The sequence below is a fragment of the Camelus ferus genome, chromosome 13 (genome assembly GCF_009834535.1).
Source record: "Camelus ferus isolate YT-003-E chromosome 13, BCGSAC_Cfer_1.0, whole genome shotgun sequence".
NCBI classification, from domain to species: Eukaryota; Metazoa; Chordata; class Mammalia; order Artiodactyla; family Camelidae; genus Camelus; species Camelus ferus.
The window spans coordinates 59574838-59596402 of NC_045708.1; the positions used below are offsets into that span (position 1 = coordinate 59574838).

Consider the following 21565-nt stretch of genomic DNA (forward strand, 5'->3'; position numbering starts at 1 on the left):
AAACATTGGACTGTCTTTGGGGCACAAAGTTTAATTTGTTGTTAGGACTTTTTCTCTTACTTCATAAAAGAGGTCATTTGTGTTTCTATTACTCTTGGTTCACAGTGGTTAGGTTTGAAATAGCTAGAGACACTGACTCAGTTTAATTTCAAGGCACTTCATAGACACAGTCTGCTTTTCCATGTTTTGACTGATAATAGACTGACATTTTTGTATTTATAACTACATCTGCTATTACTAATTCAAACACCCATTTAAACAAATATTTATCTTGACTTTGTGAAAGGGACCACACTGGGTACTGAGGGTGAGTCTTGAATGACAGGGACAGATATACCTGAGAGCTATATATTTAGAATTTGATGGTGTCCACATTTAACAGAAAAAGCCCTCATAATTAATTAAATTTTATCACTTTAAAATTCCATGCTCATTTAAAACTATAAACTATACATAAGAAAGTTGGATCTAGAAGACTTTTCAATTCTAAGGTGATCAAGGTCCAAATTTTATATTATTCATCCCAAGGCATTTGAGCACATTAATACAGTCAATGCATGGATTAGATGTTATGGAGAACACAGTAATAAAATACTTCTCAGTTTACAAAGCTTCATTTAATCCTAGTAACAATTTGAAGTTTGCAGATGGAAACATTGAGTCTAGAAACAATTTGCATTAAACCTCTAATTGTCCTGTGTAGAGGAATTTGGGGAAATTGTTTCCTTTGTTTTCTTTTCTGTGTCTTTCTTTTTTATTGCTAGCCTCCAATCAAGGCCTCCTTTAGACCCGTCTTTCAGCTGCTTCTTTCTTTCAGCCAGTCTCCAATACTGAGGCCCAGTATGCCCAGTCTCCTGGGAATGGACCGGAGTGTGCTTACTCGTAGCTTTGAGACCTTGTTTGTCCATTAGTCATTGGTGGTCTTCAAGCACCTCTCGGCTCATCGCTCTGGGTGCTACTCTTTAACTGATGTTAAATGTTACAATCCTAGTGTGAAGTCCTGGTTTAAGAATGTATTACTGTCCCCTGAGGGGAAATTGAACATAGGAAAGAAACAAGTTTACCCATCTCCCTTTTGGTTCTTCTCTGGGTTCTCATACTTCAGTGATACTCAAGTCTGGGCTAGTGACCCACCCCAGGATGAGAACTGGTTGCCAGTCTCCACGAAGAGACATAGTACCAATGTTTGCTAGAGCTAGAAAGGACTCTTTGTGTGTTCCTTTTATAATTTACTTTCTTTTTATGTTAAAAAAATATATACTTTGTACTCTCTTTCAAATGAATTACAGTCTCTATTGTTCAATAACTTGGCCCAAGAGCCATCCAGCAGCCTTCATGTTCCACTGTCCTTTCTGTTATGCAAATGAAGAATGTCCAAGATAGGAGTTCTTTCCAGATAAAATCTTTACTGCCAGTGGCATATATTTTTAAAAAGTAACCACTCTAGTTGTTTTAACTCAAATATGTGAAATGTAGATTGTGTACCAAGATTTAGAGAAACAAGAAGAGTTGCAAACAGATATGTTACAAGTGGGAAAACATCTGCTTAGAAAAGATAAACATTGGATGGTAATAGTGTGACAGTATTAAGGAGATCTTACTGAAATGCTTGAGAAAAATTTCAGTAAGTAGCAAAACATTCATTTATGCTCTCAAAACATATTTATGTCTTCCATTAGTCAAAAACTAAGTATACTTAGTGTTGGGGATACAAAGATGAACAGACTTGAGTCCTTGCCCTCTGGGAGCTCACAGTCTAGTGTGAGAACATGTTACATATTTAGCGTTTTATGTATACTTGCTTACAAGAGGCTCTGGGAGCATTCATTTGAGTCTGTTGTCTCAGCCTGGAGCCTTTGGTTAGTGAGTCAACAACTGTCGTTTTTACTTACATAGCATCCCTTCTCTCTTCTTTTAAGAACACTGTATCAACTTTCTATTGAGTAATTCCCTTGACCCACTGCATGCTGTATGTGGGGACTCTATCAAATGTATGTGACTTGTTTGGTCAAGTGTACCAATTAGGCAAACATCTGGTGAAAAATATAGAAATAATACATTATGTATGTGTGTAACAGGGAAAAACAATTCTGACTCCATAGTAGATCTGTTCCTTTAGCTCTAACCCCGTGCTCTGTCTCCTGTGCTGAGTCATGCAGGCTCTGCATCTTTTGTAAAAGAATGTTGCCTAGAGCCTGAAATATACTGGAGGGCCCACTCCCAAGACTCTGACCTTTGAGGGTATAACACTTCCCATTCACACAGAGATAAAAGTTGCAGAGCAGAGAATAACTTTTGTCTTGCTGGAGGTTTACAGGAACATCATTGACCTAAGTGGATAGCTACAGGAGTCAAGGATTCTTATACCAAGCAGTTTGCAACAACCAACAACATCTCCTCCCCTTTCTAGTATAAAAAGAGGCTGTTTTAACTTGGGTAAGATGGTTCTCTAGTACATGGGTCCCCCATCTTCTAGGTCTGCTGGCTTTCTGAATAAAGTCATTATTCCTCGCCCCAAAACTTCATCTCCTGATTTACTGGCCTATCATGCGGTAAGCAAAACAATTTTGGACTTAGTAACATGTGTTTTTATAAATGAATAAAGTGTCTTTGGGAAATCTCCAAAGTATTTTCTACAAGTGATTGCTTTAAGAGGAAGCTTTAAGAGGAGAAAAATAAGTGACTAGAGAACAGTGATGAGTGAGGGACTTAATTATTTTCCTGTATAGTGTTTTGAAACTTTCACAATTTTTCTAAAATATGTATGCATAATCTACTCAGGAAAAGAAATTAAATATATATCAAAGCCAAAACAAAAACAAAAGCAAAATCAAACCATCATGAAGGCTTGATATGTTCAAGCCTCTGTAAGAATTAGGTAGAACCATATGGAATCGATGATCCTTGACAGTTTCCTCTTTAAAGTTTCTTCTTTAAAATTTTCTTTGAACAGCAAGCCCAAGTGGAAAGGCAAGGAGAGAGAATATAGTCACGCCAACAATCGCTGGTTATTCTTACCAATGACTTATAGCCCTCCATCATTTTGTTTTGTTCGTGTGTGTGTGTGTGTGTGTGTGTGTGTGTTTCATATTTATTTAACTCTATCCCTGTTTAACTCTCCAGGTCTGCCACTTGCAGTCTGCCAGTACATGAAGATGGCTGGTCACCCTAAGTAATACAACTGGTAAGTCACAGAACCGGATTTGAGACCCAGGTATTTATGACCTTTAAAGCTCTTACTTGCTTAATAAGGCCACCCTACCTTGGGACCAAGAGTGGAATGACAGCTCATTGGATTTCAGACCCTATAACCCATTTCCCCTTTACTGATCTACGACAAGTCCCTTCGTCTCATGTGTGCCTCAGTTTCCTGAGCCATACAATGTAAATAATATCCCTCAATCTGCCCACCTCATGGTGGTCATAACACTCAAATAAGAACACGTACGTGGAAGGACTTTGTAAACTCTAAGGCTTATTTAAATGCATGCAAGTGTTACCTGTTATCAGCATAGTGATCCAGACTGTGTGAGCAGCAGTCGTCTGTGAGCAAAGACAACAGAGTGAGGATAATGGGAGAACAAGAAATGAAATTAGAATGTGAATGATGCCTTTTATTTTTTATGGACAACAATAAATACCAGGGAGGAAATACATCAAACATGTGACATTTATTCCCAAATAAACTAGCCAGTAATTATTATGAAATATTTCAAGAAATCCAGAATAATATTTTGTCAGTTCAAACCAGCATGACTTTATTTTATGCAAGGCACTGAACAAAAATTAACATTTTGAATGTAATCCAAGGCTCCGTGAGTTTTATGAAGTTAATTTGACAGAAACAAGTTTCAGTGAAAGAACGTTAACAAAAAGCCGTTTTGATTTTTCCCCTTATTCCACATTTTGGACTGATGAAAGTGTTGGAATATGAGCATAGCTGTTTTCAGATGAAATGAGACTTCTGTCAGCAAAAGAAACGTCTAGTCATTCTACTTCCTCCCGGGCTCTTGCAAGCTCGAGGCGCAAAGGACCAGCGAGCCGCAGGCCTGCAGGCCCGGAGTCTGGGGGCGGGGCTGGCACAGGAGCGCGCCCACCTGCAGCCGCGCCCTCGGGGTGGGGGGAGCGGGGCCAAGAGTCCGCGGCGACGCTTGCAGCTGCAGCGCTGGAGGCGAGAAACTCAGCTACAAAACCCTTGGGAGAAGCTTGCCTCTGTCTGGCCTTGGGCTCAAAACCGGTTATCTGGATATTAATCACCCAGGAAGACAAGGCAGCAGCAGCAGCAGAAGACAAGCTGGCAGCAAGCAGCAGGAACAGCGACCAGCCCTAAACTATGGCTCAAACTTGAATTTTTACCCATGACGACCTGTGTGACAGCCTCTGTCTTCTGTACCCATCATGACCGAAATGACATCAGCCACTAATTAGGTTTCCCTCTCTGGAGGAGAGTGGACGCTTCTCCTAAATCTGAGTGGTCACTTGCTGTCCAGCGCTTCATTTGAGTTCACTAAATCATTAGTAGCAGTGTGATGCGGACAAACTCACTGATTTTACAGAATACATGTTTGGATGTTGTAATGAGCATTCTTTGAGCACTTTCTATGTACCAGAGCCTGTTCTAAATAAACCCTTTGCAAACATGACTCATTTAACCACAAGACGCCTCTAGAAAGTGGGTAGATTACTGTTCCTATTTTTCATATGCGGAAATTGAATGAAGCACAAGGAGATTAAATCAATGTACCCAAGATCATGCAGCTAGTAAATTGAGGAACAAAGTTTTAAATAGTTTTCATCTGCCTATAGAGCTTGCAGCCTTCACCGCTGTAGCCTAGTGCCACGCTTTATGATTGAAAACTAGCTAATAGTAAGAAAATCACACCCGCATATTGACAATGGAGAAATGTTTTCTTACTGGGAAAAATATACATGGATGTCTCTTGACGTTGTTTACCTTATACTATCTTTTATTGAAGGCCTACTGAACAAGTTGGCTTAAGTACTTGCTATATGCCAAAAATAGGCAACAAAGCATATATTTTTGAAAGAATATATCATTTGATATGTATGCATATATATATATATATATATATATATATATATATTTTTTTTTTTTTTTTTTAAGTATCAAGCAGTCACCTTGGCAAACCTCAGAACATTGTTGGACATTTTTGCACGTATTTTACTGATTGGCAGTGTTTCTATTTTGAATTTTATAGGATGGGGCACCAACATTTGTTCCGTGTATATGGAGCCTAAATACCTTAAATGAGATCTGAACAAGCTGAAGTTTCTGGTGATTTTTAAGATGCTGCAGGCACATTTTTTTTTTTTTTCTCCTTTAATTACTATCATGTCACTTTCAAAAGGATACTAGTTTCCTTTCCTATACTTTGGAATTGTTAGGAAAGGAATTTCTTTTGTGTATCATTTGTCAACTCCCAGGGGAAAAAAAATAACATGAAGTGAAAAATAAACATTATATTATATATTATTACATCCTTACTGTTTGTGTTTTTTCCCCAATATGGAAACTTAATTAAGTAAAAATAATGAACATAGAGGGCAATTTCAGGGTTATAATGACTTCTTGGGAAAATTTGAGGGTTTTGCAAAATCTGAGTCCAATAAAGCTGTAACAGTCAGTAATCCCCAGGAAATGTCCTTCACTAAAGTCATTACTGCTATTCAGGAAAAAAAAAAAAAAATGCATGCTTTTGGAGTTATTTCAAAATTATGGATTTGTTTTTAAGGCTGATGCCATTTTAATTGCTATTGCAGAATATCTGTAGAGAATGAATGTCAAATACATTGGCCAATCACATTAATCAAATTGCCTTCCAAATTCTTTTTGACTTATAATCATTTACTAGAACTCTTCATTAAAATTCCAAAGAAGGCAAAGAGTAATTAGATATGCTATTTGTTAACATTCAACCCTCAAAGAATCTGTAATTTTCTGTTGGTAGAACAGAGCCCATTTAGTTGAATTCTACATTCCATTGACCTAAAAACTACTGGAAAGAGCTTTTTTAATGTTTTTTCCCCCAAATTTGCCCTATTTAAAAAAAAAACTAATATAGACAGTTGAAAATCTGTTGTAAGAACTTAAAAATGTATTTCAAGCAGCTGACATGTTAAAAATTGTTAACAATCTTTTAATTTTTATGAAGCCTTTTAGTACCATTTTCTGTCAATCACTGATCAATTTGTTAAAACATTTATTAAAAGCATATCTGATGGTAACAATCACTAGGTTGCAGAGCAAAGCATAATCCCATTAAAAATCCAAATTATTATTCTTGAAGAGTCATTTGGAATAGAAATCCAATACCCTGCTCACACTTTCTCTGAATGCCCCAACCTATGACACTCAATATCTCATTATTTACATAGCAATATTCACATATGCCTAAATTTTTTAAGCTTTTGGGTAGCTATGTCTGTTTGTGAAAGATAAAAGTTGAATTTGTTGTTCATTGGTTTAATGTGGACCATTTCTTGTACATCATATATCTTCAAAATCTGCTATGTTTGAAGTGAAGTCACTCTTTTGCTTACCATATCTGTCATAATGAATGTTAATTTTTTTCAGAGTGCTGCTTAGATTTGAGATGGATTCTTGGATTCTTAAAATAAGTTGAAAAGGCCCTGAAAAATTCTGTTGTATTTTGTCATGTCTTCCTCTACCACAGTCTTCTCAGGTCGAAATAGTATTTTCATATTCCATGCAGCCACCAGACCATAAAGCTAAGACCACCAGGAGATGCCTTTGTCTGTGTCTGGACTGGTTGCGGTGAGCATTAATATGTAGACATTGGTGATCCTCTACACCTGGCACCTGTGGAACAAGAATTTTCTACTAAATAAGACCCTAAAAGTTTTATGCCCTTGTTGAATTTACAGTTCATCCCTAGAGGAAATGACCTGCACGTTAGGCAAAGGAAAGAACAATTTGCTAAAAATAGAATGTGCCTTTTTAAAATTATAAGAAATTCATTCATGAAAATCTTCTTAAAAAATCATATTCTAAGAGGTTTGAGTGTCTTAGAGAGAGAATAGGATTACATGATGAAATGCTTTACAAGGTTTTAAGAAGCCTGAACTGAGAAACACTTTAGATAGTACCATAATACAGGTACTGGATTTTCCCATAGTAATAATTTTTACATGTTCAGAAAAGGGGATTTAGGGTCAGCTGGGGCAATAAAAGCAACAAGGGAATGAATGTGAGAGAGAACTGAAGTGTGAGAAACAGCTGGAATGTGCGTTATGCTGGAGCAGCTCTTTGATGGAATCATTTAGCCAGGACCACAGACCTCCTGAGATGGAGACAACAGTTAAATGTATGTGGAAAGTACATAGGTCATCTGTCCACAGTCTAGTTATGCCACTGGCCATGTATATCCACGTCTGTGATGTACAATTAGGTGTATCCTCATGGCTGAGGACTATTTGATGATAGTTTTGTCTTCACATTAACTTATTTAAAATATTCTGATGACAGAAAGGAAGAATATCTTCATGAATGTATGTAAAATGCCTTATACCTCACTTTCTAGAATGTTTTGACATATTTATATTGAATTTATTTAATCTGTAATTTTTCATTAATTTCTACAAACAAAAAGAAACAATTATGAAACAATATATGATCTGTGACTAAAACCAAGTCTCACAAAAAAGTTAGTGAAAGCAATCTCACAGATCTTACCAAAAGTAGGAGATAGGAAAAAAATAAAAAGAAAGAAAGAAGGAGGGAAGAGGGCAAAGGAGGAAGCCTTTTATGACAGTGCCCCACTCTGGGTTTTAAACATTGATCCGAATTATTCTCAACCATAAGCAGTTTTTAAGCTATGTCACTATTCTTTTTACTAATAATTATTTGGTATTTAACATTGTTGGTATTTGCTCTTAGGATTCTGTAATTGATAATGCTATATTATTTATTTTTTCTCAATTATAAGACTTTATTTAAGGTTATAGAGAAACCCAGACATAGACCATCTATAGGAGTCACAACAATATAGTCAATTATCACTAAAGAATAAAAGTGCCTATTTGATTCTTTTGAGAAACATGAGTACAGGGACATAATCTATTTTATAGCTATAATATGTAACATGCCTAATACCTAATACAATATTTAAGTGTATGGAATACATCCAAAATACTTTTTTTTTCCCTTGCAGAGTGAAAGAATGAGTTCAAATGGATTAGATTTTATTAACCAACTCTATTGACTTTATTGTTACCCCCCAAAAAAGGAAAAGACCCCAGTTCTTGTCATACCTGAAAGCAGTTTACAGGTAGGAGATGGTGTGTTGTAGCGGAAGATTTTAAAAGATTTATTTGGAAAAGAAAAAGTACACCTCTGGGACAGGCAGGGGGCAGGGCCCAGCCGTCCAAGGACTAGCACAGCAGTTAGCACCAGAATGGCGAAAGATTCAACCCCCAGTAGGCCTCGAGGCTCAAGGTGGTGGGAGATTTGACTTTTTGAGCTTCATTGTACACCCATTGTAATACATTAACATGGTAAATAACATGCCCACAGGCGCCGTGACACTCCCAAGGCTAGCCGCAAAAGGTCACAGTGGGAAATGGCCAACTTCCTGGGAATCCCAGCCCCTTCCCCAGGCTAGTTAGACTGGTCCTTCCACTTACTAGCATCTGAAGTTACTAAGCACTTAAAAACTGACAACAGGGCACCTCTCATGGCTGCCCCGCTCTCTCTCCCTTTTCGGAGATGGCCCGCACTCTGTCTATGGAGTGTGTACCTACTTTTATTCTAATCTGAGCACCCAACCCCCACACCTCGTGGCCTTTCTCTTGCCTTTCCCTGTATCTCTCTAAATAAATCTACCTTTACTCAACTGTGGCTCTCTCTTGAATTCTTTCCTGCGTGAAGCCAAGGACCCACACTTGGCTGGGCACGTCCCAGGGGCTCAACCGAAGCCTGGGACACAGCCCTCCTCAGGCTCCACACCAATATTTCCTGCATCAGCTCCAAGAACGGGAGGCAGGCTGACCCAAGGGAGGAGAAGCAGTGGTTTTTGTCTCTCCTTTCTCTTATCCTCACTTAGGGGTTGTCTCTTGAGTGACGGCTCTTGTCCCTGGAGTGCTTAGTCATGTTTGGCCCCTTTTGCACTGGTCCTTACTCATGGTGTGTGCAGAAAAACCCAATTGGGGGAGGGTACTAAATCACAGTGTTAATTATAATACAATGAGCATTGGGTTGTGTGTATCAGGTTAAATCCTTTCTGCTACAGCACAGTCCTGGCTGTTGGGTTTTAACCAGTTTCTTGCTGGCTACTCATTTAGAAGAAATAAAGTCCCTTTACGCTGGAGGTGTGCATAACGTCATCTTCGGGACCATCCTGCCTCCCCTCCACCTACCTGCCTGGTGCCCCCACTTATCTAACTTCCTAACAGTATCACATTACTGCTTCAGCTCTGGGGCTCTCACCTCTTCCCATGCTTTGAGTAGGAAGTTAACAAAATCTCCTGGAAGATCTTTTGGAGTCATCAAATGAATTTGTAAATGTCAGCATAATAATAGGAAAAGATTTACTAATGAGAGGAGCTGTCAAAAATTTTTGAGTGATTATCCTTATGTGACCCACCAGCCCTCCAAGCTAATTTTCAAAGGAATGGGTATCAATCCTCAGTTGATTTTGCTTCAGCAGTGCTGAGAGTCGCTTTCATGAATGTAAAGAGACCTTGTTCTGGCTCTAACCTCTTTTGTCCAGAATCTTTGTTTATCTAGCTCTGTTTTAAAGTTGCATCTTTGTTGAGTTGCTGCAGGCTGTTGGTCTTAGAGTCTTCTACTTTAGGCAAAAGAGATCCCATGCTAAAAAGTGCTATTTCTTCAGGATGACACAATTAGAACCTTTCAACTGCTTGGTGTCAGTAAGCCAAGCCCCTCTGACAGCTGCCATTCAGGAATCCGTTTTCTGCAAATGGGAAATGTGGAACTTAAGAGATAATAACAACCTTTATTATTTTTATTTAACTACGCTCTGGTGGGGAGTAATGGCTGTAGATTCCTTCCCTTTAATGGTCAATTTTCAGCATTTTGTAGCATACAAGCTTCTCAAACAGGCTTCCTGACAAAGTCCAATTTTGCTGCCTCAGGGTAAATACTCAATTTTCCTAATATTAATTTAGATAGTTGTAGTTTCCCATCTAAACTTGAGTAATAAACAAAATTTAAAATAAATAATGAACGACTCTCTTAAGTCAATAACATTGATCTAGCACTCTCCTAAAATCAAATTGTGAAACAGCCATTTCTTTTTGATTGGAATTACAGCATACAGCTAGAAAACATGATTGACATTTTATTTTTTGGCCGGTTATTGAATATAAAACTAATTTTAAGGTTCTATTTCCTATATTTGCTTTAGATGTATTTAAAGACCGTATAAAATGTGTGCCCATTTATGTACTCCAGCAAATACACAAGGAGATGAATGTGCCAAAATCTATGTAAATGTATATCCTTAAATACTATAACTGCATTTTATGAGGATATAAACTCTAAAATTTCCTTCTGAAAAATAACGCTTTTCAACTTTCCAAAGACTGAACAATTCCTTACATTAGAGAAAGACATATTTTCTGTGGCTAGTATCTGTAGTCAAAATATCTCAAAATATCAGAGACTCCAGATGAAATAACAGAAGAATGGTCATTCTTTTCCCTTTTTTGTTTTACCTAAAGGCAGCGTTATAACTTTTCTACCTTACAGAACTGTTTTCTATGCAAAATTATATTAAAATTGAGTCTGGGCTACCTACCTCGATCTGATGCAGTTCATCTTGTCAGCATCCTGAATCCTCCTTTTTATAACTTTTCCGAGGTTTGTGACAGCAGGAATGTGTTTATTAGCATTAAAATGGCAGTTTATGTCTCTATTACCAAGGCAGCTCCTGAGATTTAGAACTGTGAAGCCATCTTACCTGATATGAGCCCTGATTAACAGACCTTTAGGAATAACCTCCAGGGCTGCTTGGCCTTGAATATGATCTGTGGCAGATGATCAGTAAAGAACAGCTTTCTCAAGGACACTCTGAAAACCTGGTACAATGGGAAAGCTTAAGGGTAAACATAGATCACTGTGAGTGTCAGGGAATACAATTCATCTCTTTTCACAGTTCCTATGAGTATGTAAATGGATGCACTCTATCCAGCCCTTGGGTAGACCTCTGGCATTCAACGCACCCCATGACTATCCACCACCCCAGCTTCCTGGAAGCCATTGTCCAGGGTCTCCTGCTAAGCGTTTTGTCTCTCTCTCTCTCTCTCTCTCTCTCTTTTTTTTTTTCCCTCTTTCCCTTTCAGATTCCTCCACTTCTAAATGCAAGTAATGACCTTAATTGTTTTACCCTCTATTTAAAAAGTCTTGTTTCTCAATCTGTGAAATCAGGACAAACTGTTTAACCAGTCTTGTAGGCTCTTTTTTGGTCCTGAAACATCTACTGGCTGTTACCATCCCACAGTCACCGCCTCCGTCCTTTTATGACCCTGGTTCTCATTTTCTTTTAAGGTCTGACTTAACCTCTGAGCTCCGATTTACACGCCTGTTACTACCCTAGTCACACGTGCTACGTCCTTCTTCTAAACTCCGAGAGCCTATATTATTTGTAGCAATAAATGGTTCTTATTATTTACTATCTTAAGTTATTCATGAACACATCCTATCTTTCTTACTAAATTGAAACATCTCTGAGGGAAGGAAATATGCCAGATGAATTATCCCTCCTTGCATAGCAGAGGGCATATGACTCACAGAGTCAGTGCAACTGTTTTTGAAAGGCTGGTGTTTGAAATTCATCTTTGCAGTATATTTGGTTGTTTTATTTGTTAAATTTTTGGTTCTCTCTCTCAGTTACAAGCTCTTTTAGGGCAGAATCCAGGCCTGTCTCTGGCAAAAATCAAAAGCAAGTTTCCTGAGGGGGAGAGTATAGCTCAGTGGTAGACTGGGTGCCCAGCACACACAAGGTCCTGGGTTCATCCCCCAGTACCTCCATTAAAAATAAATAAATAAAAACCTAATTGCCTTCCCCCTGCCAAAAAAAAGATAATGTCTTAAAAAAAAAAAAAGTGAGCGTCCTTGGCATTCGCCATCTCTTCCTCGTTTGCACACTCCCTGTACTTAAAGTCTTAATGCTCTTTCGTACCAGTAAGCCCTGTTCTCACAGGAGATGTTTTTGGCAGTACTGTGCATTTCCACTAGTATGTTATTCTGACGAGTTGTCTTGACTTTTTCATTATTTTAGATTCAGAGGTTAATTATTTCATTCTTCTTTTTTTTCGGAAAAGTATTTTATATTCACTGAGAATGTGAGCTATGAAATCAGACTCTCTGTGTTAGAATTCAGCCTTAGATAACTGTACTTGTCTAGCATTTGGCAAGTTATTGTATTTATTTCTGATAAACTTGTATAATTATTAAAATGTAGCTAGTGAAAGTACTGGCTTCACTAGTCTGCTGTGAGTGCTAAATGACAAAATGTGAGTAAAGTGTTTAGCCCAGTGACTGACACATAGTAAGTGCTCAATAAAGTTTAGTTAGTGACTACTGATAAAGTTCCTAGGTGTATATTTTGGGAAGATTCTGGTGATGGCATGGCTTCTCAATCTCTCTGAATCCCTGCATGCAAGCAACTAGACTTAAGAGCCAAAAACCAGAGGCAACATTTACGACAAAACTAGGTGACAAGGAATCCCAATGGATTCTAAAATACAAGAGTGCAGATAAATCACCAATAGCTGTATGATCTGTGTATTACTGGTGTCTCGTAGGAGGAAAAAGAAAACAGCTACCACCAGGTGGCCGTCCTGACAACAGGAGAGTCCCAAGGAAGCTACTGTGTATTTACTGGATACCTCAGCTGACCTATATGAGAACAGTCAAAATTGGGAGGAGTTTTGCTCATGCAAAATGATGGGCAAGTACAAGAGCCACAGAGTGAAAAAATCCAAAGGAGTTAGAGCAGTTTCACCTCTGAACTCTCAAAAACGATGTAAGGGCTGACTTCCATATCAGGGTCCATACTGAGGAGAAACACAGGGAATGGAACCAAAGCTGAGGGACAGAGGAACAACAAAGAGAAAGAAGAGGGGAGGTCCGGATCAAAATGGGAGAGGAGAACTCAGCAAAATCAGGGGGAAAGTTCACCATGTGTTTGACTGCTACTCAAAAACAACACAAGAGTATGAAACTGGAAAAAAAAATTTTAAAAATTTCCTGAACACCAACTTACTCCAAAAGTTCAAGAAAAGTGAATTAAAAGAATACAAAGAAGAACAACATCACGCCAACAATGGATGTTTCTCCTTTTTGGAATGCAGTTACTGAGGGAGAAGAAAGATTAAGGCAGGCAGTGACTGGAACCAGACCCTTGCAAGGGGCTTCGGGGTTGACTGGTAAAGTTTTATTTCTTGATCTGGGTAGGAGAAGAAAAAGGTATTAATAATTCATTATGTCATATATTTAATTTTGTGTATTTCTGTGCCATTTTGTTTTGCAATTTTAAAAAGAAGTAGAAGTAGCAGCAAGTGAAAAGGGAGAAGGTCCAATTGCCATTTCCTCAAAACGTCCTGCATAAGTGATTACATTTTCTTAGGCATCAGGTCAGACCCTAGAATTCATTAACTGAACTGTGCCTGCTTTAAGCAAATCAGCTAGAACCAGCAGGATCCTGAGATTTCTGAAATACTTTACTCTTATCCTTTTATGAAGTGACTTATATTCAAGATTTTCTCATCCAGCTAATGGGAACTGAGTAGTGCAATTTTAAGTTATCTAAGACTTTTTCATGAAGATGGTCAATTAAAAAAAAAACAACTCACCAGTATCAAATGACTTTTAATCAGTGCATTTTACATGAACATCTATAACTTTACAGAATAATGATGTATTAGATCCTGCTAGAAATCCCTTTAGGCTCACATGATGCATTAAATTAACTTAAAAATGAGGAAAAACAAATCTACATGTCCATCGAGGCTAATTTCCTGAGCCTTTTTGTTAGCTTCCCAGAAAGCTGCCTCACCAGATTTAAGGTAATTAAAAAATTTTAGGATACATCTTAAGATGCATAAGACATTGGGATGGGACCAAGGAACATGCATTTGCACACACACATTGTGTCTTTTTAAGAATTACACTCAGTGAATTCTCGCCTCATTATTTCTTAACTAATTATCTCTGTATATACATATATATAGGATATTTCAAATTGTAAGCACCTATTCTTTATTTGAGAAGTTCTGAAAAATTTGAGAAACTAAGTACGAGCTGTAATTCTAGGGGCTGATTATACCTAAAAACACACAATGAGATATGAAATTGAGAGATTTCTGTTTCTTCTCTTCCTGAAACCCTGTTGTAAGCTGGTTTACTTGAAACACCCTGAATTTAAAAAATCTGTTCTCTTTTTAGTTTAGCCAGGTTTTTTTGTAAGACATCTCTTCATTTACTAAAATCTTTTTTGCTCCTGTGTAACGATTTATGATTTCTATTATAGTTGTCGTACAAATTTTCATTAATGTTATTCTAATTTGTGTTATATAATTGAAATATTGGCAATTGGATTTTAGGGGTTTTGCTATATTTATTAACTAAATATATTTAGTTATTTTTGATGTAGATGAATGCTATTAAATTTAATTTGCTTTATAATTAATTATCTTACTAAGCAATTATGTATTCTATGTTTAAGATGTTATACATTTTAAAGTACACTATAACTACTTTTCATGAGAAAGATTTAAAAATGAAGAAAGAAATCCTATTGCATCAAAATTACACATAAACTTTAAAGCATAGTCTAATTTTAAAGTCATTTGGAATGTCTCTAATTTTTGAAATACCAATATATGAAAAACTTTGCATCTTGGAAATAAGGTCATTTCTGTGTAATATAATTGTTTCAAGGTGAACTTCATGGTCATTTATAATGAAAACATCATCAGCAAGTAATTATTTATACTCTATTGGTTTCAAGATTTTGCTCTTTATCCAAAGAGCATCAGAACGTAACTGGAGAGTTTCAGTTCCCAGTGGAGAGTGAAGGAAGGTGTGAGCACAAGGAATTGATACACACACAGAATGCTTTTTGGAAAGATTGCTTTGTCTAACATGGGAGAGGGCTGGGCAGACCAGCTATGGGGAGATCACATGGTAGAGTACTGCAGTAGTCCAGATGAGAGCTAACTGTAATGTTTATTAAGATGGTAAAGCTGAAGACAGCGGAGAAATGGTCAATTTAGAGATATTCAGGATTTGGGGTTGGACTGGAGATGAAGGTGAGGGAGAGTTAGATGATAAAGGCTGTAGATTTCTGAGTGAAGCAACTGGGTGGATGATGGTGCCATTTCCTAGGGTAGAAAACACAAAAGGATGACCAGTTTGGGGTGGTGGTGATGGTGGGGGTAACAGTTCTTTCTTAATCTACTGCTTGATATGTCTTTGAATCTTGGAATTGGAGGAAACAATGAGATAGATGGAAACCTAAAAGGGTGCAGGACAAAGCCTTGAGAAACCGAGCTGTTTTAGCTGCTGGTAGAAAGGAATGAAAATACAAATGAACCAGCATTAGCATCCAAAGAAATAGAAGGAAAACCAGGGTATGGTCATGTTATGAAAGCCGGGGGAACGGCATGTTTCAAAAAGGAAGGAGTTGTCTCAAAGACTGCTGATAAGCTAAGGAAGAAGTGAGGTGGTAAACATTCATTGGGTTTAGTAACCTCGAAGTCCCTGGAAGTTTTTGTTGAAGTGGTTTTGATGAAGTGCTAAGTGGAATTCAGAAAACAGTTTGTTGACTTGTAAATGGGAGGTGAGGCAATAAAAATAATGAGTAATGACAACTCATTAAAAAGTTTGGCTATGAAGATGAGGAAAAAAATCAAATGGTAACTGGAGTGGCACATTCCTCCAGACCTTTCCAAGTTATAATGAAATATCTTTAAATAATAGAGTGTTTATAGATGTCATAACTTAACATGTGTTACAGTGTTATAATGATATAAATCACATCAATAGGCAATTTTAATGAAATTTGAATATAGACAGCTGGAGAATGGTGAATATCTTTTTCATTTTTGTATTCCAATTTTTTTTTTTCCTGCAGCAAAGTAGGCACACAGTAAATATTCCACTGAATGAATGAGGCTCAGCATTCTGCTAAGGTTTCAAAGAGTAGACAACAGAACATCTTAAAACTTCCTGCCTTCCAGTAACTTTGAATTATTTCTAGTTAGAAGTTATTTTATCACTATCCTATGTGCTTTTTTAAGAACGTTCCCAAGTGATTTCTAAAATCAAATATAAATTACCATCTAGCAATCCTTATTATTGTTATTTGAAAAGAGAAGATCTACAAAGTTGAACTTTGTAAAGTGTTTATCATAAATTAAATGTGAAATCATTGGTGGCAAAGAAATTTCCAAGAGTTTGGGGCTAAGTAACTAAATGAGTATTCATAAAATCTGTAATATGGTTTAAAACATTCATACATATATATTTCCCAATAAACTTGAACTGTACAAGTAAACAAAATGATTCTTTAAAAAAAACTTATAAATATGTATAGCCACATAAAAATGTACAAATCTGTGTAATATATAAAAACTGTTTAAATAATCCACAGTATTTACTGGAGAGCTCAGAACAGCACCACAGCGGACTACTTCACTAACACTACCATACAACATTGTGACAGTTTACAGGGCCAGTGCTGCACAAATCAAATATTCTGAGGCTCCATTAAGAAAATAAAATGGTTCAAAAATGTGTTAAAGGCATAGTAAAAGGAATTAGTGAATCTATAGGTTGATATAATAATTAATAGCTTTATACCATCTTCAAAGATATAAAAATGAGACTCAGTGCAGCCCTCCATAGTGTAGCTCCCTTATATTCTCCAATTTTAGAATGACTTATTTATAACTACTTGGATGGAAATGCATAGTATTACCTTGTTCATGTTCAGCAAAATGATAAGAATGGCTACAATAGCAATAATAATTCCTTGAGTACTTCAAATTGATGTGTTTGTGATGTTTAAGGCAATGCAAGTATTTAAAATACATTTAAAAATTAACTGAATCTACATTTAAAAGATATCAGAAGTGACATTTCTAAGAAATACAACTCCAAAGGAGAAAAAAAGTCATATTTTTACTTGTAAATGTTAGACTCAAATAAAACTGTACTTTTAGATTACAGTTAAGAAATTTGCACACCATTCTACCCCCATTTGTCTTGAGATTCTTTAAATATTATCTAATTGACCAATTAGCTAATATTGGTCCAGTAGCTTTCTTCCTGGTATCTGATGGGTAGAGATGCTGAAATTCTAGGCGTTTGGAATTTGTTCAGTGAGTCCTTTATTTGATTCAAGTATCACTTATTAAAAACTTAACCTGTACATGACTATCTTTCTGAGGCTTTGAAAGATTCTTTTAAATAATATAAGTGGCACTTGCCTTGAGGATTATCTAAAGTTTTAGAATAGTGAATACCTGTATGAAATTGGCTAATATAAGGAAACCATATTATATACTATGAGGTAATAAAAGGGAGATTAATTCTTACCAGTAAGTGTCCTATGAAAGATACATGATTCTTGGACATCTACTCTATGCCAGAAACTAGGCAGTAGGTGTCCAGTATCATCCTATTAGTCTCATTGGCTAAAATAGTACATTAATAATACACTTGAAGATACAGCCATACAGTAAACACTTTGTGAAATTTTTGGAACAAAATGTCTCAAAAATATTTTTGTTAATGCATAAATATGTTATATTGAATAATGATACTAAATGGTGAGGATTGTTAATAAAATATATTTGATCACAATATATGTTTCCTATGTTGAGATACAGATGAAAATACAAACACTTAATTTAACTAAATATAGTAAGGATTAAGTTTTTAAGTTAGGTTTATAGATTATATAAAATTTACTTAGGTTAATTGGGATGCAATGTGAATATAATAAGAAAATATATTAAAAACAGCTTATCTATCACTATTTTATAAATTGCATTTGATAAGAGTTTTTATTTTACTTTATATTAAAAAGATAGGTTTGTAGAAAGGACTTGATATAATTAGAGTATAATTGGATGCCACCACAGTTAGTCATTTCAAGTATATAAGAAGGAGGAAGACCATCGAAAGGAAAGAATTCCTGTCTAGGTTGTGTCTACAGAGTTGACCTATCAATAATTTCTCTTTCTTTACCCCTCCTACAACATGACTTCTACAACATGTCAAAGGAATGAAAAAGTCACCCCAGAACAGATCACAGAAAGGAGTGTTGATAGATTCTCATGGTGTCATGCTGGAAATGCACTTGTAGATTTTTGTTACAGTTCTTTTCACAGCCTCATTTTATTTTTCAATAATTACTCTCACACTTGCTATGTTTCCAGGTCTCTTTGTGTGGTTATATGTGTGTCTATTATTGTTTTAATAAGTACATCTTATGAGGTGGTATTCATCCCTGAAAAGTGTTGGCTAATCTGTCCCCCCTTCTCTATTCACTGCTGCGCTTCATATTTCTCCTAGTAACTCATCCCATATCCTGCTGCCCAGAGGGTGGAGAACTGCTTGCTCTTTACAGGGATCTTAACTCTTTCTGGTCACTAGAAAGAAGCAATATATTAAATGGATTCTGGGTACTTGACACCCCTTAATGCAGTTTGAAAGAAGAGCTTTGTTTCTATATGAAGAGATGACCAAATCTATAATGTAGTTGTAACAGCTCATGCTTTCGTCATGATCTTCTTTATGGTAATGCCAATCATGATTGGAGGCTTTGGGAACTGACTGGTCCCCCTAATGATTGGAGCCCCGGATATGGCGTTCCCCCGCATGAATAATATGAGCTTCTGGCTGCTACCTCCCTCATTCTTGCTACTGCTAGCATCATCTATAGTTGAAGCGGGAGCAGGTACAGGCTGAACTCAAAGGATCGGGTCAAAAAGCCTTTCTTCCTTCCATTTTCTACAATTGCTAAAGATACAATTTGGACTCCATTTTAAACTACATCCTTGGATGGGGAGCGATGTGGGTCTGTAGAGCGAAACCCAGTTCGCTCTACATCTGGTGCTTATGTCTTACGAGGCACAGGTTATAACATCTTGCTCCTAGGGTTAAGCTCTCAAGATGGGGGAAAGCTTTCTCTATCAGAGACCTGAGACTTCACACTCTTTCTCCGCTCGCAGCCACCTCATTCTCAATATGAAAGCATTCAGAAGGAGATGCAGAAGTCATTTTCACACTTAAGAACTCCTCAGTCAGACAAAGAGGCTAGTTGAAGTTCATTCTTTTTGCTTCATTCTTCTTAGAATTTCACATAGTTTAAATGATAAGAAATTTATCTCCTTCCTCTCATGTTTTCTTACTCTAATAGATTTCTGGTTAGTTTTTTTGTTTGTTTGTTTGTTTTCGCTTGCTTGTTTGTTTTTTAGTGGCATTGCTAAGTACCAATATCTCAACCAGGAAATAAATTTTTGAGTTCCTATGTAATTAAGTGCTACGCAGTTGTAAATTTCAGAGTAATCACAATACAATTTTTTCTTTATCTTATCAATGTCTAAATCATTTATATTGGTTGCATTTTCTTTTTCCAGGTCTTTTTGTGTGATCAACACCTTTTCTCGGTTTGTCCACTGGTTAAATTATTCATCCTCAGTTATTTTGTATGAGATTGTAGTTACTGCTGAAAGATAATACTTTAAATTTTGGTCTGAGTAGCATGTGATGAAGCAATTGAGTTATTCCAGTTTAAGATCACAGGAATGAGAAAGTGCAGGGTCTTGGGTCCAGCAGGGAAGTGAATTAGTGGTGGGTCCACTGTAATCAGGACAAGCAAAAGAACTTGCTAGCCGTTTCAGGCGGATGGACACTTATGCCAGAATCCTGTAGGGATCTCTGAGCCAGAGTGGAAAGAAACACAGTATCTTGTGTCTCAGATCTCAGCCCTGCAGCAATGAACTTTGCCAAGTAAGACTTCTCCTCTTCTTGTACCAGTCCTACACACAGCTGAAACCAAAAATTCAGAGGAACGTAACAGTTGGAGTGCAGGGCAACATGAAGTGGGGAGGAAGGCTGGGCATATTACAGGAACAGCTTTAGGAACAGTTCAAATATGCCATGCCCGAATTCATGTTACCAACATCAGGGGCTGCCTGCTGGAATCAGCTGCTTTCATCTGCACGTAGATCTGCCCTCCACCTGAGCCAGGTGTTCTTAATGACCAGTTCTGCCTGGAGGGGCATGCGGGGATTGCTTCTTATATTCACAGACACTATGTTAAATCTCTGAGTTCGTGGCCAAAAAGAAAAAGTCAAGCAAACAGACAAAATCCTATCTCAGTGGTAAAGGTGATTTCTTATTACAGGAGCTAGATATCTGTCCGCCCTACTCCATAGCTTCCCCCCAGTTCCTGCACATCTTCAACTTTCTGGCTTGTGTGATAGATCAGTGAGGTCGAGAAATGGGCAAGATGGTGGGGCTGGGATTCAGAAGCCATTTGACTGGTTAACTTTAGGGACAATAACTATGATGGCAAACCTTCTTATAATGCTCATCCTGTGCTAAGCACTTTGTTTATTTTTTCTCAATCTTCACAACAACCCTGGCTAAATTCAATTATATCCCCTTTTACATGGGAAGAGGGGAATAAAACACAGAGAGCTGAAGAATGCAAAAAAATATTTCCTGAATACAGGAATAAGTCCGTTCAGTCAATAGGAGTATTTATTGAGCACCTCGAAGTCATCCCTATCTTTATGGAAATCACGTCTCATTACATGAAAAGGAAGGATGGGAAGGAAGAAACAAATGACCATCAAATCTTGGAGGCCAGTGCAGGACTCAAAGGTGAGCAGGCACAATTGCCCTAGGCAGACTGAATCATGAAATGAGCTGTGCTATGAGGAAGTGAGATGCAGAGTTGGGGAAATCAGAGGAGGGGAAAAGGCATTCTTAAGCATGAGATGGATGATCTCTGATTCTCTAGCAGGGATGTTTGATCCCTGACCTATTTTGTAACATTTACTGCCTGTGGGTGGCCCCAGGGTCAACTGTAGCCAGAAGGGGCCCTGAAGCCTTTGGGTAAATACTTTCTGGAAAAAGATCAGGACCAAATATGCTGAAGATAATTCAGGTTTCTGAGTTCTTTTATTATTATTATTGTTATTTTAAACCATCTACCTTGTTTTATATACTCTGAAATTCATATCTTTCTAGTTCTTATCTGTCTTTTGCTTACTCTCTATTCATGTGCCAAGAACTGACTTGTAAATTAGAATTTACCTAGTTACTTTTGCTAACCGGTAATCGGTCCAGTTACCTAACTAGTGGTTTCCCTTGGGTTCTTATTGAAAAGCAAAAAAATCATTCCAGCTCTGCCTTGATGACTAGCCTCTCGGGCCCCACCAGTATTTAGCTACCTTTTCAAAATCATTGGACTGAACAATATCTGCTATTTTCTCTAGCTTTAGTGCAGACAATTATGTTCTCTTATAGAGTGATTTCTAG

At 37.2% G+C, this 21565-nt stretch overlaps 1 long non-coding RNA gene across 1 annotated transcript; it reads right to left on the reverse strand.

Moving 5' to 3' along the window:
• Window positions 1–2166: 2166 nt before the first annotated feature.
• Window positions 2167–20700, reverse strand: LOC116668175. The gene is made up of 3 exons (XR_004325243.1): window positions 20691–20700; window positions 15170–15172; window positions 2167–2249 (listed from the first exon to the last, which is right to left on the reverse strand). It is a non-coding gene; the product is annotated as an uncharacterized LOC116668175 (long non-coding RNA).
• Between the last annotated feature and the right edge of the window lie 865 nt (window positions 20701–21565).